Source organism: Choloepus didactylus, chromosome 3, assembly GCF_015220235.1.
Source record: "Choloepus didactylus isolate mChoDid1 chromosome 3, mChoDid1.pri, whole genome shotgun sequence".
Classification (NCBI taxonomy): domain Eukaryota; kingdom Metazoa; phylum Chordata; class Mammalia; order Pilosa; family Megalonychidae; genus Choloepus; species Choloepus didactylus.
The window spans coordinates 114493629-114516653 of record NC_051309.1 but is presented as its reverse complement, the minus strand read 5'-3'; the positions used below and the strand labels follow the sequence as shown (position 1 = coordinate 114516653).

Here is a 23025-nt window from a genome sequence, read left to right as displayed (position 1 = left end):
GAAATGTCTCTGTATGCTGTTCAAGCCAGACAGTAAACCAAAGTGTGCTGTCCAAGGTTTCTCAGAGGAATACACGTCCTCCGGACCGTCCCGTCGGCGGAGGCGCTGGGAGCTGCCGATCCGGGGCGGCGGCACGGAGCAGGTCCCGGCGCGGCTGTGCTGCGCGGTAACTGTCACCGCAGTGCCCTCCGCCCCATTGTTTCCTTCCAAGAGGATCCCGGCGAAACGATAAAATGCATTTTGAAACACATTCTATTTTTAATCTGAGTATTTCTAAAATTCTCCTCTGTGTGTTTATGAAAGACATATAATATGTTTTCTCTACCAATTATGGGCACTTTTGGGACCACAGATGCTGTATCCATTTAGGGTCCATGGAGGGATGTTTACTTAAAAGCGCAAGGCTTTCTCTCCTTACCCCTAGCTGACTCCTAAGAAATTAGATCTCACTCCTGGCATTTGATTTATTATCTCTCTTCTGGATCATGCCAGTCTATTTTCATTTTTGTGGGTTTGCTAAAAGTAAATTTTCCAACTACTTGGAATTTAATGAAGATAGTTTTTACTTTCATCTTTACAGAATTCTCAGAGAAGGTTCCAAGAGCTCTCTTAGCCATTCAGGTCTTCCTGGACACTTGTTTATCTGTCACTTCTGCCCAGCCCTACTGAGGCCAGCATGGATTTCCCCATTGTGCTTCCAGGAATGGAGTCAACTCTCTACCAGCACCGTGCTGCTGAGGCCGCATAGGATTTATTTCCTGGCAATGGTGACTTCAATCAAGGCCCTTGTGTACCTCAATTTTTTTTTAACATTTTGCAAGTTTATGGTGGTGGTGGTGGTGGGGGGGGGGGCAGTGTTCCATTCAAAACAGCCCCTTGCCCCTCCCTCCTTTTTATCCTTTGGCTGGTTAGAATGGTTACTATAGTCATTATTCCAATGGCCAGTAGGTGAAGAGGAGGAGGTGGAGTTAGCTTCTGGCTGGGTTTCAGGAAGCCTCAAGAAGTACATACTCACCAAACATTGTTATCTTGTTTGGTGTATAAAATGGGAACAAGGATTAAGAAATACAGATTATAATATCATCCTATTGGATACAGGCCTGAACCAGCAAATATATCTTTTTTATTTATATTCTGTAATATACTTTTGTAAAATTTCTGAAATATGGAATTAGCACCATTCCCCAGGTTACATAAGATTACCTTATGTAAATGTAGCATTTTGTATTCAGAAAAGAAATTCCAGCTCACACTCACTTTCTGGAATACTACACCTGGTATACCAATGGCTGTTGTCATCTTCCTGGGCTACTGCAAAAGCTGCTCTTCCTCTGAGTTCCTACCTACATGGTTCCAGTGATTTAAAACTCAAAGACTCCTGCAGCTTAAACTCAACTCTTAGAAAGAAGATTTTTTAGGTACATCACGATTAGGATTTCTGTGGTTTGCAGTACTTAACTGTAGATATTGTGGAAAGGTGTTTCAAGCCCCAATTAGCTGAATTCAGAGACTTGGCCACAGGAATTGGGACCTGGTTTGATGAACCCAGGTCAAGTGATGGCTCATAGAGTTGCTGATGTTTCTGGGACAGAGAATTTGCAATTGTGCTTGGGGCTTGCCTTATGAGGCAAAACTAGGAGAAACAAAAGAAGGAGGCGGATCATGGTAGAAGCTGGGGTGGGAGGACACTATGGCAAAAATACAAGCAGGGCAACTTGTAAAGACAGCAAGGTATGATGAGGTCTTGGAAAATTTAGGTCAAAAGAGAAGTTAGATTAAACCTGAATAAAGAAAAGAAAGGGGAATGAGAAGAATTGTACCAAAAATGAGAAACTATATCCTCAGGAAATAAATAAATGAACAAAGTCCACTAACTGGTGCCATCTGGTCTGAAAAGAAACTACCTGCTGGATAGAACAGACCTGTGGGGACTTTAACAATGCTCATCTGTCCTCAAAAACTGTGTTTTCACTGTGAGTCTGTTCATTATGCATGAAAAAAATGATCTAATCTGTGTTTAGTACTCATTTCTATACTTTTCATGAGAAGTTTTTTTTAGCATAGACCTAGAATCAGGGTAAACAAACTCCTTTAACCTGAGTGTTAAAGACTTAGGGATCTGGCTGCAAGTCAAATTATCATCTTCTGCACATTTATTAAACATTAAGTTAGTGTGCATTACATAAAGTGATGAAAGTAACCATGGGCCTTGGAACTTCAGGAATTGAAATTTTCAGTCAGAATATTAAAATACTTTAGAACTGTTGAAAATATAGAGTAAGCAAATATACAAATTCACTGGGGAGTAAATCAAGCCTTTTTTTTTTAAATAAAAAAAAACTAAAAACCGAATCTGTGTGATAATGTATGTTTGATGCATCTAGAAGTTACAAAAAAGTATTCCTGAAACTCAGGCTTAAAACAGGGATTTTTATTTCCACTGAGAAAACTATCAGAAAAAAAATATATGAACTGACCTAAATCCCCATCCTATTAGCTTTAAATTTTAGTAGCTCTTGTTAAGAGAAAACATGAGTAATTCCAACAAGAGGATAGTGACAACATGTAATCCTAACAAGAAAGAAGGTCAAATGGAATGGTGACAGGATAAGAAATAACACTTTATTCATTCATTTGCCCATTCATTCATTCAGGAATTATTGAATGCTGCAACAAATTGTCTTATTGTTTTCAGTGATGGTTGCAACAGTATCTCACATCTTACATGATCTTTTGCAATCTTTTCTTGCTACTTTCCATCAAGAGGTAGAGTCTAGTTATCTTTGCCTTGAATTTTGACTGGACTCATGACATTTTTTAATTAGAGATGTAGATTTGCAGAAAATTCATGCATAAAATGAAGAGTTCCCATATACAACCCTATTGTTACACCTTGTACTAGTGGGTACATTTGTTACAATTCATGAAAGAACGTCTTTATAACTGAACTATTAGCTATAGCCCATGGTTCACAGTAGGATTCACTGTTGTGTTGTACATTTATTTTTGACCAACAATATTGGCAAAAGTAATGCTGTGTAACTTTCCAAGGATGGACCTTAAAAGGTCTGCAGCTTCTGCCTTTGTTGCTGGGGACTCAGCGATTTTCTTAGAACTCAGCGATCACTTGAGGAAGCCCAAGTAGCACCATGGAGAGGTCCATGTGACGCGAATAAAGGCTCCTGGCTGACAGTGCTAGCTGAGCTCCAGGGTGTCAGCTGAAGCTGATGTGTGTGAAGCCATTTTGGATCTTCAAATTGTCTTAATGCCCAGCTGACACTACGTCAATCAGAACAACACCTCAGTAAAACCACAGAGTCATGAGAAATTTAAAACTTTAGTTGTTTTATGCCATTAAATTTTTTTTTCCCTGTTCCCAGAGGCTTTATTGGTAAATATGCTTTAAAAAAGAATGATCAATCCTATTGCTTCCAAGTCTGTGGAATGAAGAGCTGTGTCCAGGGACACATCAAGCAGTGCCAAAAGGGAAGAGATTGCTGCTTTGTCCACCTCTTATTCATAGGCCCAGTTGTGAGCACAAGACTTGTAGTCAACCAACTCTTCAGGCTTAAACCATAGACTGATTTCTTTTTCAGCACTTTTTACAGCCATAAATGATGTTCCTGCCAACTTGAATGCAGAAGTCCCCACGAATGGTGCCTGGCTTAGAATCCACTGGACTGGTCTCCCCAAGCATCACTGGACCTGTCCTCACCACGTTCAGTCCCTCCCAGACCATGGTCACGACTGGCCCTGAGTTCATGTACTTCACCAGCCCTGGGAAGAATTGGCCATCTTTCAAGTCAGTGAAGTCTTGCTTCAGGTGTTCTTCAGAGGCCCGAAGGAACTTCACGGCCACGAGGCGGAAATTCTTCTGTTCAAAGCACTTGATGATCTCGCCCATCAGGCCGTGCTGCACGCGGTCCAGCTTGATCGCGATGAAGGTGCGCTCGGTGTTGGCCGTGGTCCAGGAAGTTGATTGGGTGCCGGGCGGCGCCTGTGCTGCGGTGCTGAGCCGTTGAGTTTTGAATAGTTTTGTTACACAGCACTACATAACCAAAACAAGTGCCTACTATGTACGTGTCATTGGGTTAGTTGAAAGAAACACGTTCCCTTTCTTCAAAAACTAATAGTCTGGTGGGGGAGACCTATATATTAATTATACATATCATACATGATACTAAATTCAAAAGTAGCATATTCATGTACAGAGAGGAGAAACTGAAGAAGATAACTAACACTTCTGGGTAATTGGGGAAGACTTCTAGGAGAAGATACTATTTAACCTAGATATTTAAATAAGGCATTTTAGGTGGAGGGAATTGCCTGCACAAATATATGAAGGCATGAAGCAGTAAATGTTTATCAGTTAGAACACATTTAGTGGTCAATAACAGAAAAACCAAATCACACTTAAGCTGAGAAAGGGAAGGTCTTTGTTCAAATAAACAGTCTAGAGATAGCTCTGGCTTCTGGTTTGCTACAGACAGATCTTAGATGCTGCAATCTGTATCCAGTTCCTTTCTCTCCATCATTCACTTGGCTTCTTCTGTGTTGGCTTCTTTCTCAGACAGGCTATCCCTTTTGGTCTCTAGATAACTGCCAGTAGATGCAGAGGTTATGTAATTCCTGCAGTTCTGTCTAATAGAAAAGCTTGAGAGTTTCCCAGTATTCCTGAAAATATAAGTCCCATCGTGAATCGCTGGCTCTGACTGGGTTATGTGCCCATCCTTGATACATCATTGTGGCCTAATAGTAAACACTAGACTGGGAATGAGGGAGGGTGTTGGTTTCTGGAGAGAATTTAGAATGCAGCTTCCAGGGGGGTAATGGATATTAGCTGGTATAAACAACAGGACATTTGACAACTTAAGCTACTTGATATTTCTAGAGAGTAAAGTGGCTTTGTGATGAAAACTGGTAGGAAATGAGCCTGGTGAGGTAGACAGAGACCATTCATGATCTTATATGCCTTGCTAAGAAACTTAGTCGTTAACCTGCGGGTGATATGGAGTCATTGAAAGATTTAAAGAAGGGCAGAGGCAAAACTTGCATTTATAAGCTGTCTTAGTATCATAGAATAAGGTTGAGCATGAGTGAGGTTGCAGTAAGGGGATCAGATAAGAGACTCTAGTGAGAGTTCAAAAGGTAGAGTCAATAGATACTTATGAAGTAAGGCTAACTGGATGTAAGGGTTGATTGGATGAGCAGAAGTGAAGGAAGCCCTTGAGGTGTGAATTCCATGCACTTCTTTCAGCCATGGAAGCTTCTGTGAGTTTAGAGAAGACCTGTGGGCAGAAGGCAGAAAGATGTTCAGGTGAATTAGTAGAACAAACTACAGGCTCTCTCCTCTTACTTGGTCCTTATATTGTAATTGATTTTTATCTTCTCACTTCTGCATCATCCATGCTAGATATTTCTCACTGTCAGTTAATACTTAAGCTGGTATAGGTGGCATGGCTGGTGGGGATGAAGTGTTGAGGTCCTTGTTTGCTTTGCCCTCATGAGGCTGTGATTGCTCCCATTGCTAGTTCACTCGTATCACTATCACTGAGTATGGAAACACCACAATATACTATGATGAGTGCTTCTTCTCTTTACCTCAATTTTGTAGCAACTGTAACTCTTCAAGAGATTCAGGGTGAACTTTCCCATCTGTAAAGTATCTCCTTTCTTTGCCTGTTGGTCCATTGGCATGAGGAGCTATCACTTCATGTTTAGTGGAATAATTACATTTCCTGATGGAAGTATTTTTAACTGTCCCATCTCTTTCTAGAGTTAGGAACTCTTTCAACAGAACCTAAGACTGTAGGAAAGGAAGCCCAAATTCTTCAAATGCATCATTGTCAATGATGATGAGGGGCCAATACTACTTGACCCAGGTACTCTAGTTACTGTGGAAACAGTATCATACAGTGACTGTTATTTTGGTACATACATCACATTCTGAGGATAGTACATCAGCCCCATAGTGTGTCATACTTTAGCTAGTACTTATCTAGGCTTTAAAAAGGCCATTCCATTATTTTTTAGGCCAGCCATTTCTGGACAAGGCAGTATTTGGTAGTCTCCTAAGGTCATTCACCCATGGTCACACCTCCTTCATCATAAGTTGGGTCACTTGGTCTGAAACTGTGTTATGCAGTATGTCATGTGAATAAACAAAACTTCTGTAAGTCCTCAGATGTTGATGAACTCAAAGGCAGAGAAGGCAAACCCATTTCCAGTGTAGGCATCAAATATGGGCAGAATGAATTTCTGTTCCATTAGGTAGAAGGGGTTAGGTATAATCAACTTGATACCAGTTGGTGGCTGGTCTCCTTGAGAATGGTATTATGTTGATTGTTTACATTTAGTCTCTGTTGTTGATGCCAGACATCCAGCAGCAGCAGTACCTAGGTCATCCTTGGAGAGAAAGAGCCTATGCTATTGGATACATTCATAATCTCTACCACTGACACCATGTCCATTCTATTCATGAGTCCTTTGCAAAGTCACTGGAGTGGCTGTGTACAGAGACTGGCTCACATCCACAGGATGGTCCTTCTGTACAAGTGGTTTTTGAATACCTTCTCGGTGGTAGTTGCTCTCTGGTGGGCATTAACATAAAGCACGATAATCCACACTCTTCGTGCCTATTTCTCATAAATCTGTCCATGTGCTTTTTCCCTAGACTTCTTTGTTTGCAGTCTTTCAATCTTTCTACTTCTAGGTCATTGATGATGCAGCCAAGTCATTTTCCATTGCTCAAGAGTCTCTATATACCCTTATCTCAGGCCACGTCTCCCTTCTTAAAATGTGGGCAACCAAGTATACTGCTCGAAGCTCTGCTAAACGGGAAGGATTTTCCTTCTTTATTGTCCCTGAGTGACAACAAAGAGTGGAGCTGTAGTGTGGCAGCAGCCCATTTTTGTCTCACATCACATATCGTGTTGATTGAACAGGCCCAAGATTTTTCTTCCTCTGTGAGGAGAACTTAGTGAGGACATAGTTGAATGTTGAGGGAGAGCCACTGATGCATTGGTACAATAAAGGCAAGTAACAGGAGGATCAGGGTCACATACTGATGTAATTTATTTGTGTCCACTAGACCTCTGAGGCTGACCCCCAATATATTACTTCCACCATGTGACTGATTGGGACTGTAATATAAACAACCAGTCACAAAATTTGGTGGATCTCACAATATCCAGCTCATGTTGGCATATCTGGTTACAAAAATATTTGATGTGCCATGGTGAGTGACTCAATCCCTATTGCAGAAGGTTTAACTTGTTTTAAAACCATGGGGGTCTGGGCTGAGTCCCCACAAAACATCTTTTTCTAGTTCTCCCAGATCTTGTGATCTGTGTGCTGGGGAGGTTTGCATCTATCCTGGACCAACTCTTGAGATCCCCATTGGTCTAAGCCCACTGGAAATTTCCAACCTTCGTAGAAACCCCCAAATGGGTCATTCTCAATTGTGGCATGTACTACCTTCAAATTCTAAAGAGACCCATTATTATTATAATTTAATTTTCCCAGAAGCACAGCATGAATGAAGGATTCATGTGCAAGTAGATTTTTGGGGAGGTGATCTCTGGAAATAATTGAAAGAGAATGGAAAAGTGAGGCAAGAGAGGGAAGAAAACCAATAAAGAGTTTATTTTCTTACTTTAAAAAAAGCAACTTTATTGAGATATAATTTATACACCATAAACTTCACCCATTTAAGTGTATAATTCAATAGTTTTTAGCATATTTACATGTTGCGCAAGCATCACTATAATCTAATTTTAGAACATTTTTATCATCCCCAAAGAAATTTGATATCAATTAGCAGTCAGTCCCCATTTCTTTTGCTCCCCTCCCTAAACTGTCCCATCCAGTTTTAGGCAACCACTGATCAACTTTCTGTCTTTATAGATTTTACTATGATGGACATTTTATGTAATGGAATCAGGCAATATTTGTCTCTTTATGTGTGACTGGCTTTGTTCACTTAGTACAATGTTTTCAAGGTTCATCCACATTCCACCACGTCAGTGATTTTTCCTTTTTATTGCAGAACAATATTCTATTGTGTGGATATAGCACATATTGTTTGTCCATTCATTGACTGATGGACATTTGAGTTGTTTTCACTTTTTGACTCTTTTGAATAATGCTACTATGAACATTCTTATACAAGTTTTTTGGGTGGACATATGCTTTCATTTCTCTCGGGTAGATGTCTAGTAGTGGAGTTTCTGGATCACATAGTAAGTCTATGTTTAACATTAAGTTGTTAAGGCCAAACAATTTTCCAAAGTGGTTGCATCGTTTTATATTACCACCAGCAATGTATGAAGTCCACATTCTTGTTAACACTTGTTATTGTCTGATGTTTTGACTTTAGCCGTGCCAGTAACGTGAAGCAGTGTCTCATTGTGGTTTTTATTTTCCTAATGACTAATGTTATTGGGCATCTTTTCACATGTTTGGTGGTTATTCACATAACTTCTTTAGGGAAATGTCTTTTCAAATCCTTTTCCCATTTTTTAATTGGGCTGTCTTTTTAATTGTTGAGTTTCAAGAGTTTTTAAGTATTCTATATATAAGTCCCTTTTCGGATATATGATTTGCAAATATTTTCTCCCATTCTTGAGTTTGTATTTTCACTTACTTGATGTTGACATTTGAAGAAGTAAAGGTTCTTATTTTGATAAAGTGCAGTATGTCATTTTTTCTTTCATTAAGAATGCTTTTGGTGTCATATGTAAGAAAGCATTGCCTAATCCAATGTTGTGATTTACTTATGTTTTCTAAGAGTTTTATATCTTTAACTCTTAAATGTGTGATCCATTTTGAGTTCATTTTTGAGTATGATGTGAAGTAGGGGTCCAGATTCATTCTTCTGCAAGTCCATATTCAGCTGCCCCAGCATCAGTTGCTGAAAACACAATTCAATACCCATTGAATTTCCTTAGCTCCCTTGATGAACATAATTTGGCTATAAATGTGAGGGTTTATTTCTGGACTCTGTTTTGTATTCCACTGATCTATTTTTCTGTTCTGTTGTTAGCACCAAACTGTCTCTATTTTGTAGCTTTGCAGTTAGGCTTGGAATTGGGAAGTATGAATGAGTCCTCCAAATTTCCTTTTCCATATTATTTTGGCTATGCTGGGTCCCTAGCATTTCCATATGAATTTTAGGATCATCTTTTCAATTTTTGTAAAACATCTAGTTGGGGTTTTGATAGGGATTGTGTTGAATATGTAGATCAACTTAGAGAATATGTCAATTTTAATGATATTAACTTTTCTGATCTATGAACATGGGATGTCTTTCTATTTATTTAGAGTTTCTCTAATTTCCTTCAGAGATATTTTGTAGTTTTTAGTATACAAGTCTTGCACTTCTATTAAATTTATTTTCAAATATTTTATTCTTTTTTATACTGCTCTAAATGGAATTTTTCTTTGAAGATTCCAATTTGGGCTTTATTTTTCTAAATATGTCCATGGTAGGCTGAGCAAACAGAATACCCAAGAATGAAATCTTGCTTACATATTGCAATGTTTCTTAAACCATAGTTCAAACATAGAACAAGACAAGCTAGTTTTCAACCAGAGAAATTACTGTCTACTACACATGTACCACATTAATTAGCTTATACTCCATGTGATGGTTGGGTTCATGTGTCAACTTGGCTAGGTGACCCAGCTGTCTGGTCAAGCAGACATTGGCCTGATGATTGCTGTGAGGATATTTGAGGCTGGTTAATAAACCAATGGGCTGGTTTGTTGGATCATCACTCAATTGACTGCAGCTGACTGATGACTCATCAAGGGGCGTGCCTTCCACAATGAGAGAATGCAATTGGCTGGATTTGGTCCGGGTGATCCGTTGAAGGCTTATAAGCCGGATGGTTAGAGAACCTTCACTTCTTCTTTGGCTGCCCAGTGAAGAATTTCCTGGGGAGCTCGTCGAAGTTGCTGGTTCGTTTCCTGAGGAGTTCGTCAAAGTTGTCGGTTCATTTCCCGAGGAGTTCATTGGACATCTTCCTTGGAGTTGACAGTTTGTTGACGGCTCTGCAGAATTTGGACTGGAGCATACCCACAGTTGCGTGAGTCACTTTTACAATTTGATAATCAGAGACATCTCTCATTGATTCTGTTTCCCGAGAGAACCCTAACTAATACACTCCAAATCCTAGTAGTTTCCATAATTGTATTTAATTTGCCAGAAGGAGCCAAATTGCAGCATTGGAACTCACTAAGAGGCAATGCTGTTTAGTCAACAAAGTATATCAATTCTGAAGAAACTGCAAAGTATTTATAATTTTAGAATAATAAAAAGTAATCTTCTCTTTACAGGCCCAAATTTTTATGTTTGAATAGTAAAAACCCTGGAAATGTACCTGTTTAACTATCTGTAATCATGGAATATGGTTAAACAGTAGTTGGAAGCTTAGTCATTTCATCTCCTTTCAATTTAGTGTCAACTCCTTAAATGTAAATTTTCTGGTCATTTAGCTAACCCATCATTAAAATACAAAATTTCAGGAACTGAACTTTTGCCCATTACTGCTTTCTTCATATTTTACTTCCTTCTCTTGGAATTCAAATGTTTCCTCTATATTAAATACATTTCACTCCTCACTTCCTCCTTTCAGAAATAGGGTACTTTATTAACAAACTTGCTATCTAAAGAAATCAACTGAGGAAAAAATTTTGGAACTAATTTACAATGGGGCAAAGAGGATCATCAAAATTGTGCAAGAAGTAAAAAACTTACCATACAGGAATCTCAAGATATTTTGGTAAAACAGCATTCCTCCAGATGTCACTTGATGCTACTTTACTCTTGGGCAAAAAGTGCCCAAACACACTTTGTGGTATTTGGTATTCACTGACTTTGGCCCAACTTGAGCCTCTTGGGTAATCCACTAGGCACCCTGAAATTCATTCTGGTTCCGAAGAGTCCATCTACCATGGGATTCTGGGTTAAAACAAGGTCAGCCCAGTTTGGGTTTGTTCTTGGCCATCCCAACTACCAAAGCATGGTTTATTGCCAGAATCACCTGGAATAGCTTTGAAAAAATATAGATTTCTAGAACCAATTAAGATTTATTGAATTAGAATCTCAGGGATGGGATTTGAGATGGAGGTGGGGTAATGTAGAAGCAAGGAATCAGCATTTAAAAAAAGTTTCCCAGAGGACTTTATATATATATATATATATATATATATATATATTTATTTATTTTTTATTTTTATTTTTCTTCATTTTATTGAGATATATTCACATACCCTGCAGTCATACAAAACAAATTGTACATTCAATTGTTCACAGTACCATTACATAGTTGTACATCATCACCTAAATCAATCCCTGACACCTTCATTAGCACACACACAAAAATAACAAGAATAATAATTAAAGTGAAAAAGAGCAATTGAAGTAAAAAAGAACACTGGGTACCTTTGTCTGTTTGTTTGTTTGTTTCCTTCCCCTATTTTTCTACTCATCCATCCATAAACTAGACAAAGTGGAGTGTGGTCCTTATGGCTTTCCCAATCCCATTGTCACCCCTCATAAGCTACATTTTTATACAATTGCCAGAGGACCTTTTTTAAAGAAAAGTTTTATTCACACACCACACAATCCATCCAAAGTATACAATTGATGGCTCTCAGTATAATCCCAGAATTGTGCATTCATCACCACAATCAATTTGAGAATATTGTCATTGTTCCAAAAAGAAAATCCCATACCCCATAAACCTCCCTATTATTGACACTTAGCATTGATGTGGTACCTTTGTTACAACTAATGAAAGACTATTACAATATTACTTTTAACTATAGTCTGTCATTTGTATGAGTTGTATATACCCATTGCTAGTGTATGAAAATACACTCGATTATTTTTATATATTGTGTATACTGTTGTATATTTTTGTATATTGATGATTGATGCTCGGTTTCAGCATAGACTACCTTCTGAAAGGAGGAGTTGAAGGTCTCTTTGAAATGTTCATGGAGGTCTTTTGGTCTTCCCAGTGTCTACTAAGTTGAGCCTGGTATTCTATTTCTATTCCATATTCTATTCTATTTCCTCAAGTCTTTTAAGCAGTGAACAAAATCCAGTCAACTCCATAATCCTGATACTTACTATTGCCCCATATCATTCAGTGTAGTGCTTTTCCTTTTCCCTATACTATACCACAACCACTACAGGTGAGAATCTTCATAACTGAATGCTATAGCTTGATAGGTGTAATCTGCTTACCACCAGTAATGGAATCATTGGTATCATCTGAATGTAGAACAATCTAGTTATAGAATCTCATTTGTAGATCTGCTTTCCAGTGCCATTCCTGGTACCATTTGCCTTTGTTTTGATTTCCCTAAAATCAGTGCTTGAGACAAGAATTTGGGCACAGGTAGTTTATTTGGGAAGTGACCCCAAGTATGAATGACCAAGTGGAGACAGTGAGATAAGGAAGATGGAAAAGCCAGAATAAAAAGCCAGTACTTTACTGAGGTCAATGCTCTAGGCAAATGGGAGTCTCAGAAGAACAATGAATGTCTCCCCAAAGTATCTACCTGAAAGACGGGAGTCCAAAGGTTTAACCACTGGCTCTTGTCCCCATTGTGGGCTGCTCTTGTTTAAGTGGGTGTCTTAGTTTTCCAAGATGCTATGACAAATACTATGCAGTGGGTTGACTTGAACAATGGGAATTTATTAGCTTATGATTTTGAGGCTAGAAGAAGTCCAAAATTGGCAAGTCTTGCTTTCTCCTCGAAATTTTGTAGCAGTCTGGTGCTGGCTGCAAGCAAAACATTGGATTCCTTAGCTTATATCTCTGCCTTCTATCACATGGCATTGTTCTCTCCTTTCATCTGCTCTTCTGGTCTCTGTTGGCTTCTGGCTTCTCCATTTGGCCTTCTCTGACTTATGACTTCTAGTTTTTTCTCTTTATAAGGTCTCCAGTAGTATGGATTAAGATCTACCCTCATTTAGTTGACCTCACCTTATCTAAAAATAACATCTTCAAGAGGTCCTATTTATAATGGGTTCACACGCATAGGAATGTGAATTAAGATTAAGAACATGTCTATGTTGGAGTATGTAATTCAATCTACCACAGTGGGCAAGTCAACTCCTATAGCATTATAGAAGGTTCTGAGGTAGAACTTGGAAAGAAATGCATGAGGCACTTGGGATAGGAGTTTGGTGTCTGGAGGTGAGTTGAACTTGTCTACCACCACTGCTGCAGAAACTGAGGTGGGCAGGTGCACGATGTAAGGACTTAGGAAGCAGGTGTAGGCTAGCAATATAGACATGAAAATTAAAGTGGTGATATTGAAAACACAGAATGAATGAAATAATGAAAGACTAAGTGAATACAAAAGAAACCTGTATTTAAGTTGGTTTATGGAAACAAGAAAAATTTCCTAAAGGAGAGGATGGTCAGAATCTTCAAGTATCACAGAGAAATCCAGTAAAATAAGCACTAAGAAGCATCCACTGTATTATCAATAAGTAGATCACTGGTGACCACTGTCATTCTAATTGTCAGGAAAGTAATAGGGACAGATGCCAGATTATAGCGGGTTGAAGAAACAATCGGATGAGAAGGAGTAATAGACACTAAATGTGGCAACATCTTCAAGGTGATTCACTGAGAAGCAAAGTAGAGGTACAATATTCAGGATTAATAAGAGAGGGAGTGATGCTTTCTTGGGTGGGTATTCAGGTTCCAAAGTCATGAATTAGTTACCTCAAAGGTTTTCTTTTCTGTCCCAAAGTAGCTCAGTTGACTGATTTTTGAGGAGTTAGTTCTTTAGCCAGATGAAAGGAGTCTCAGCTGCTTTAGGAAATCCATTCCTTTTATTTATCCCACCACGTCCTCTTATAAAAGGAGAGACGTGGGTTATAACTTGGTTGTATTCTACACTAACCACCAGAATTCTAGCGGGGGCTGGAATTGTCTAGAGCCTGGAAACAAGAGGAAAAGGTGATTAAAATAAACACAAAGCTTGTTTACATATTCACAGGAAACTTCCCAGGATATATTAAAATTGGAAACAAAGAGATCAAATTCAAGAAAGGGATGCAAATGTTGAATTTCTCTTAATCCATGGAAGTCAATTTTCTTTACAGTAAAAAGCCCTGAAAAAGAAAATCAGCCAAATGCACTACTGTTTTTGCTGGCTGCCAGCTTTTCTGCATCCGGACACATTGTTGCACTGATTTTTTCCCCTTATTATAGGCAGGCAGGGGCTTGAAATTCCCTGCGGAAACAGAAGGGATCCATGCAGATGCATATCATATGCAATTGCAGTGTGACTCACACGGTGAAGTTGGGAATCTTGGGAGTTGAACTGAGGACAAAATGGGAGGGGTTTCCCTTCCCTAGGCTTCTCTGAGAGGTGTTTTGAGACAAACTACTCTTTACATGCCCTGTTTCCGTGATTTTAATGTAAGCTTACTACTTCGCTATACAGTACTTCACTGACAAAGAAGATTATTAGACCTATAGAGAAAGTGCTTGCTGATTCTTCATTCTTTCTCAACTTTGGGCTTTACTGTTGTTTTGTGCTCTTACTGTTGTTTTCATGAAGCTTCCCCAACTTTGTATATGAACACATGAAAAATATTATAGCTAAGGTTGGTGATATGATCAATCAATCTTAAGTATATGATTATACAAATACGTAGAATTTGTAGATGAAGAGTCCAAAGAACCATGTGGATCTTAACCCTGTGAACATTTGTTAGTAGGTACAAAAAGCTTATGAGGATTATCCCATTACAGGAAGAGCTGTGTATGCAGATTTTCCCCTCCTTCCTTTCCTCCCTCTTCTCCTGCATCTTCCTCTTCTCTTTCTTCCTCTCTCTTTCTAATGCTACTATGTCTGCCTTGATAGGCTGCCTTTTTCACAGGGTTTTTGTAATATTAAATAACACATAGGAAGGTACTTGAAATTTCATAAAGCCCTAGGGGATTGTTTTGTGATTATAGTGATCATTCCTGTGCTATTGTGGATTGAAAATCAAAGATGATGTCACTGACAGAAACACAGCAACTGACTCACGAATAGTTTTTCCTACTCTGCGCGGAAAACAAAAGTAGAAATAGTGTGGACTTGTCACATTGTTTTTTTAATTAATTGATTAATAGCAGCAGTAATACTTTTGTCTCTATACTAACCTATCAGGCCTTCTATACTTTTAAAATATATATGTATGTGTAGCAGCATGGAAATACCACAGATTTTTAGGATTATTAGTCATAAATTACCTTGGGTTCCTCAAACTGTTTACTGATTTGTAGAGTTTGGCTGTAACCCTTCTTGATTTCCTCTTACTTTCCTAATGATTCTAAGTACACCTGCAAAAGAGCCTCCTCAACCTTGTTTCTGACATGATGGGCTGGTCTGTGTCCCTGAAGTCCAGAATTATCAGAGCATCTTGGAAGCGTTCCTCAACCTCTGAATTCAGAGTAGCTACTCTTCACATATTTCTGAACATTCAATAAGAAAGGTGTTAGTGCTTCAGTATTTGATATGATATAGTTTTAGGGCATTAGGTACTCTCAGATAATAGACTGTTAGGCACAATCCCACTGATAGGGCTTTGGGAAGATGCTGAAATTGCTGAAGTGGACATTTGGGCCATCCATGACAGGTTCATATTTCAGGACCATGTGGAAGTCTGGCACACACTTGTTAAGTGAGTGCTCTGTTCGCCTGCCCCATTGTTCTTAGCTCAAGGTCTAGCCTGTGTTGAGATGCTCCTTTTTGCTTCAGGACCATTTTCACTGACTTGTACGCTAATGAAATTTGTGTTCAATACAGAATACTTACGAGCATGCCAATTTCTGGCTAAGTCTTCAAATAGGAAGGAAAAATAAAAAAGAAGCATAGCCTTTCCCTGTTAATCCCTCCTTGACTTCTCTAGGTGGTCCTTAGTCTTCCCTGGGTTGAGAGGGTGGAATTTTCTTTCTCCAGATCCCCTTTTCCCTCTCCCACTCTACAAGAGCAAAATAACACATCAGCAGTATCACAGTCTAGGTGTTTACCATTAGCTGTGGAGTCTGTATGTTGTCAACTCTTCTGGGACCAAGTACTGCAAGGACTTGCCTTGTCTCTTCAGGATGGAGGTGGGGATAATGCCTATAGATTCAAAGTCTGGGCCATCTCTGGTGCGCTGTAGATTTATTATTGTCTAATAACAAGATAGCCCTCCCCCCACCACCAGACCCTCCCATGCATAACAAACTGTACCTGCAGGGCTTCTAGATGTCACAGGTGAAACAAAGTTTACTTATTAACTGTGTACATCACTTTGGTTTGCACTTCAGATTGCTTCCTAACGTGTGCGTCTGGTTCTGTGAATTTTCTCAGTGGAATCAGTGTCTTCTTTGGGACAGAACAGTTGTTTCTTATTTGAAGTTAGAGATGAAAAGAGAAAAGACTCCCCTCTTCCTCCAATTTTCACAGGGCCATGACACTTTCTGTGGGACTCTATTAGCCACCCCCACTTACAAACTAGCTCAGAGTTTTATTTTTTAATCACTCATGCTCAAGTTTCTATAGATTACATATCACCTTGAAGAAAAATACCTAAAGGCATTTAAAGATACAAATGCTAGGTAAGTTTATTAAACTGAAGCCTAACCACAGCACTCTTGGCAATAAAGCAGAATTTTGTTCAAGGTGTTTTAGTTTCATTGCTGAAGTGCAGTTGCATGAAGATAATCAACCTTTAAATAATACTCTATTCATGATTCAAATTTAGTTCAAGACCAGTGAGTGTTTAGAAGCACATAGCCAAAGTCTTTACTTCTAGGAGAATGGCTGCAGATGCTAATTTAGATTTGTAGAGAAAGACAATGGTCCATGGCAAACTAAGTAGAGCATCTACTTAGATGCTATTGGTAGTCTGGGAGGACATTTTCTAATTAAGTTGTACACCTCCTTCTCCTACACGCAAGACTTAGCAGCTGTCATTTATGACAGATAACTTACCATTCATTATTATTTTCACTTTCCTCCTTCAAGTTCTTGGAATTATATTTCTGCTAGCATATTTTGAAAATTATCTGATGCACTGGACAGCTCTTTCTCTAAGGGAAACATAAACTTAAACTAAAAATTAACTGTTGCTTTTGAGCCCTAGAAGAAAGTATCCAAGTTTTTTTTTTCCTTTAGTGGACTCATGATAGAAGATAGCTTTTCACAAAATTTCCTTGCATGCTGTTGTAGTTTCCTAGCTGCTGTTTAAAACAAATGCCATGCAATGGGTTGACTTAACAACAGGAATTTATTGGCTCATTTCAGAGGTAGAAGGCTTGCTTCCTCTTGGGGTCAGTAACTTCTGGCTGGCCAGCAATTTTTGGGGGGTTCATTGGCTTTTCTGTCACATGGCAATGCAATGTTGATATCTTTTCCTTTCTCCCCTGAGTTCTGTAGACTTCTGGCTACTACCTGTTCCCTGTGGCATCTCTCTCCACCCTACTTTTGTTCTGCTTACAAAGGGCTCCAGCAATCTGGATTAAAGTCCAATATGATTCAGTTGGGCCACACCTTAAATGAAGTAACATCTGAAGAGATCTTATTTATAATGGGTTCGTTCCCACCACAATGCAGACCAAGGACCAAGAACATGTCCAAACTGGGGTACACAATTCAATCCCCAACACATGCCCACACTGCTCAGATACAGGGAGAAATGTCAGGGAAGAAAAGGGCAGTGGCAAACACAGACACTGTGTAGTCATTTCAAGACATCAATGGGAACCCTACTAACATAGTGGAAACTTAACCTTTACAGACCTCACCCCATCCTAGGTGCCATTCTTGATTTCTTTTCTTGTTCTAGCTCTATCTCACTCTTGTCCCACCCTTTCCCCTACTTTCCTGAGCACTGGAGTGTTCCTTGGACTCTGTTGAAGGTCATGTTTTACAGCTGATTACCTGGGTTTAGGAAGTACCTACTTATTAATGGCTAAGTATGTTTTCTGATCAGAAATGATCAGTGATTCTAAAAAAGTTAAAGTGAAGTGATTAAACTCTTCATAATTTGCATGTTCACAGAGAAGCCAGACTGTTAGAAATAGCATGGGAAGAGACAAAATACACTGCCAACTTTTCCCTGCAGCTTCCATGGTAGAGGAAAGGCACTGTGCATGTTTGTTTCCTAGGACTTCTATTTTCACAGGCTAGTTGTACTGCAATCAAGTCCGTCCTTATTTTTTGTTATCTCATAATTTTCCAACCCATCTATTTTATGCTGCTAAAAATACATGTGTGCATTGTTCAGATTCCCTTTCTCTGCTCCATTATCAACACGGTTTTTAGTTGATCTAACTGTACGGAAAAATGCAGTAAGAAACCAATAGTGGGGATTTTGCCTTGTGAAAGCCTGCTGAAGTTGTGCTGGTAAATGTTTAACAACTAGCTCTCTATAGGAAAAGAGTCCTTATTTCTTGTATTTGCTGATTTCCATGGTGTAAATACTCCCACTCTGTCCCCTTTAAAGCTATCAATGCGAGTCATTGAATGTTGGGTTGGGATATGCACATAATCAACCTTTGCAAACTGGTATGAGCTGGCTCCAGCACACCACTGAATATATGCTAAATTCTTAGAACAGGGCCAGGAACATAGTAAATTCTATATAAATGTGTGTTCTTCACAATCATTATTACTACTGTGATTATTCTTGTCCTCTGTCTCTTTTCTCTTTTTTAATATATCCAGTGATGTGCTGGAAAACTCTAAAAAATGATAGTCTTGATTTGTGGTAGTTTCCAATTTCCAGGTAAATACTCATGCCAGGGTTGATTTCAAACTACCAACGATGTAACAATTGGTTTGCAAAAATCCTCAATGTTTAACCGTCAGCCCTCTCATGCTGATAGGAATTGGGTCCAGGATATGACTATCTAAGACTTGGTTTCCAGGGATGTCTGAGTTGTTCCCAGGACTTTTGTTCATTAACATTGAAAAGATAGGTGGTAATTTTTAGATATTGTGAAAGTGGACTTTTTCTCTTCTGAGTAACAACCTATGAATACGTGTTTTCTATTTCTTCTTCTCCAATTCTTTCTTCTTTCCTTACCTGAACACTTTTATGTCTCAGTTTACAGAATATTTTTAGATCAAAATCTTATATTACACAACTCATCTGACATTTCCTAGAAAGGCTTATAAATTTAGAGCCTTGGATTTAGAATTTATAAATTTAAAACTTAAATTGTAGCTGTCACTCTTAATGGTTTCTAGTCTTACTTTGAACAAATATCAAATCAATGATACTAAGAAATACCTCAAAGGATAGCTGTGAGGTACGTGAAAGGATGTCATAAATTGTGAATATTTAAATATATGGTATCTTTGTTGTCCCAGGACTCAACACTGTGGTTAATTCCATGCTTATCTGTGTATGGAGGTGGTGGGTGGATGGATGGTATGGATTTTTAATGTCACAGGAATTCAAATGAATGAAGAGATCATTAGGCTTAACACAGTTTGGAGAGAAACTGAGAATAGAGGAAACGGAGGGATTCGGATAAATAGAAAAGAATGGTGTTCTAGTTTGCTAATGCTGCCAGAATGTAAAACACCAGAAATGGGTTGGCTTTTATAAAAGGGGGTTATTTGGCTACACAGTTACAGTCCTAAGGTCATAAGGTGTCCAAGGTAATGCATGAACAATCGGGTACCTTCACTGGAAGATGGCCAATGGTATCCGGAAAACCTCTGTTAGGTGGGAAGGCACATGGCTGGCATCTTCTCCAAAGTTCTGGTTTCAAAATGGCTTTCTCCCAGGACTTTCCTCTCTAGGCTGCAGTTCCTCAAAAACGTGACTCTCAGTTGCTCTTGTGGCGTTTGTCCTCTCTTAGCTTCTCCAGAGCCAAAGTCTGCTTTCAACGGCCATCTTCAAAGTGTCTCTCATCTGCAGCTCCTCTTTCAGCTCCTGTGCGTACTTCAAAGTGTCCCTTTTGGCTATAGCTCCTCTTCAGAATATCACTCACAGCTGCACTGAGTTGCCTCTGCCTGTCAGCTTATTTATGTGGTTCCACTGATCAAGGCCCACCCTAAATGGGTGGGGCCATGCCTCCATGGACATTATCTCATCAGAGTCATTACCCACAGCTGGGTGGGGCGCATCTCCAAAGAAACACTCAAAGAAATCTAATCAAAACTGATAACGTCTGCCCACACAAGATTACATCAAAGATGATGGCGTTTGGGGGACACAACACATTCAAACTGGCACAAATGGAGAGGGCATCCTATATAGAAGAAATATAAATAAAGTAAAAGATGTAAAAATGGGAATGGTAGTATTCAGGGGGACATTCTTTTAACAAACACTTATTCTCTGGTTGGCATATGCCAGACACTGTGCTTGGTGCTAGAACTACAAAGACAAAAGACAAAATTCCTGTCTTTGGAGGGCTCTGTAATTAAGTGAAGGAAAAAAAAAGATGACCAGAATACAGAATACGGCTTGGGAAAAGGGGGAATTAAATTTGTTGGGTAATTGGGGTAATTTGGTGGAAAGATGTAGATTTTGTAATTATCAGAGTCATAATAAGAAGTAACTACAGAATTGTTAATAGATGAGTGATGGAATTGAAATGGTCTTTTGCAACAATCAATTTAGTCAAGGTGTGCATGTGGAATAGATTAGGAAGACAGAGACTGGGAGACAGAAAGAAGAATATTGAAATAACACAGTTAGAAATGAAAAGAGCCTGAATTGCAATTGATAACACTTGCCACCTGATTGTTTCTGAAAAAAGAAAGCTAGGAATCAGAGATTTAGAACATGATTTGGCAACTTTTTCTGCAAAGGAGCAAGACAGTAAACATTTTAAACTTTGTCGGCCATGTGGTTTGTTTTTCAACAACTGAGTTCTGCCATTGTGCATGAAAGTAGCAATAGACAATACATAAATGAATAAGCATGGCTGTGTTTCAATAAAACTTTATCTACAAAAACTGCTGGTGGTGGATTTGGCCTGTTGGCTGTAGTTTGTAGACACCTGGTTTAGAGTACAGAGAAAATAAGAAGGTTAATTGTCTTGGGGAGAGGATTATAAATTTGAGGTGTCCCAAGTTTGAAGGGTCCCAAGTTTGAATTAATAAAGGGGTAATCTAAGTGGAAATATCCTGAAGATTTTTGGAAATTTGGATGAACTTTAGGTGAAAAATCAAGCTTGGGTTCAGATTTGTGAGTTAACACCATTGAAATAAGAAAGTGAAGGCACACTTAGGGTTAAACCAGGAACACAGAAACCAGAAAGAGCTGAGGAGACAAATAGGGGACAGCCCAGAGATTCAGCATAGCAGAAACTGACTTGTATGGAATTGTTTCTGGAGCTCAGAGTCTGGATGAGGTAGATTGTGATAATAATGGGCTCCAGTGAACCATACCTCTTTGTGTTCATGTTTTTTTCAATTTAATGTTGCTGCTCCTCTCATCAACAAGTCTGTTTTTCTATCCCTGTGAATAAGAGCTGGCCTGTGATTTGCTTTGACCAGAAGGATGTGGTGGATGTGACATGATGTGAATTCCAGAAACTTTAAGCTGTAAGAGGTCTTGCAACTCTAGTCTCTCTCTCTTGAAACCCTCAGCCCACCATACTGTGAAGAATCCCAGTCTAGGCTACTTAAAGGGGAGAGGCCATGTATAGGAGAACACAGTCAACAGGCAGCACTAACTGCAAGACACATGAGTGTAGCCAACTTGAACCATCCAGCTCTAGTCAAGAAATCAAAAATATCAGCCAAGGCAGAGAGAGGGCTTTTCCCATCCTTTATGCTCCTATCTTCCATCAGTGCCTCCTGCCAGTGCCTCTGGTGCACTGAAGGTCAGCAGATAAGGGACCTTGGGGAATATGGCCTGTTTCCAGGAAATGGGCCCAGGACCAGCACAGTGGATTTACCAAATGAAGGAAGTATGAAATGCATGAGAAAAGTAGAGGGCTGAGTCCTCGGCTGTGGCCATGGAGAAGGGAGAGGAGACTGAAAAGAAACAGAGGTGGTTTTCCCAGAGAGGGTGGAGAACAATATTGGCTTGAAATAAAAAAAAATGAGAGGGTTACAAGGAATAAGGAGAAGACTTATAAGTGCTGTAAAATGATTCAGAGACTTCAAAGAGAGTGATTGCCAAAAAAGACAATTTGAGCTGATGACATACAATAATTAGTGACCCATAAATGACCTGTAAATGTAGGCTAATATTTCCTTCCCAAATTCAAAGGTTTGAGAAAGTATCACAGGGATTCATCATTAAAAATGATAATGGCATCTGTTTCGATCTCTAGTATGTTTTAAAAATTATTTATTTAGCTGATATGTTTATTAAAAACTCAAATATAATACATCTCCATTTTAAAAAAAGCCAAACCATGCAGACACATAAAAAATAGTTAATCTTTATTTTTTCCTTTGAAAATAATTACAGTAAACAGTAAGTTAATTATTTTTTCTTTATGAAGCTGAACACTTTGAGAGCCTTGATGCATTTATTGAATGGCCATGTACACCTATTGGTGGAAATAAGATGACTATATTTATGATTTGGTCACCCAACTGAGTATTTCTAGCTATCATGTCAATTTTGATTATTATACAGTTAAAAAGCCTTTTTCTTCTTAAGCACTTTAAAATTTAATTTATATCCATAATAGAATCATTGATAAAGACAGAAAAAGACAAAATGAATACTGAAATTAAATACAAGTTAATAGAGTGTTAAATGATAATAATTCTGTTAATTTACTTCAAGATGTCCTTTATAATATTCTTCAGTTGCATTAATTTAATCACAGTTTTTATATGGCACACAAAGTTTTCTCTAGAACTTTCAAAAACAATTGTAAAAAGAAAAAAAGCAAACAAACAAATCTATCGAATTTAACCTTTTCACTTATTGGGGATAAAGACAAGCCATAGCAGTAATGTGACAGTTTTAGAGAAGTGCTGTCTTAAATATTTTTATCTTGTTATTTTTAAAACCAAATGTAAATACTA

General features: G+C 38.7%; 1 pseudogene; it reads right to left on the bottom strand.

The window, feature by feature from the left end:
* Window positions 1–3513: 3513 nt before the first annotated feature.
* On the bottom strand, window positions 3514–5408 carry LOC119530393 (annotated as a pseudogene).
* Between the last annotated feature and the right edge of the window lie 17617 nt (window positions 5409–23025).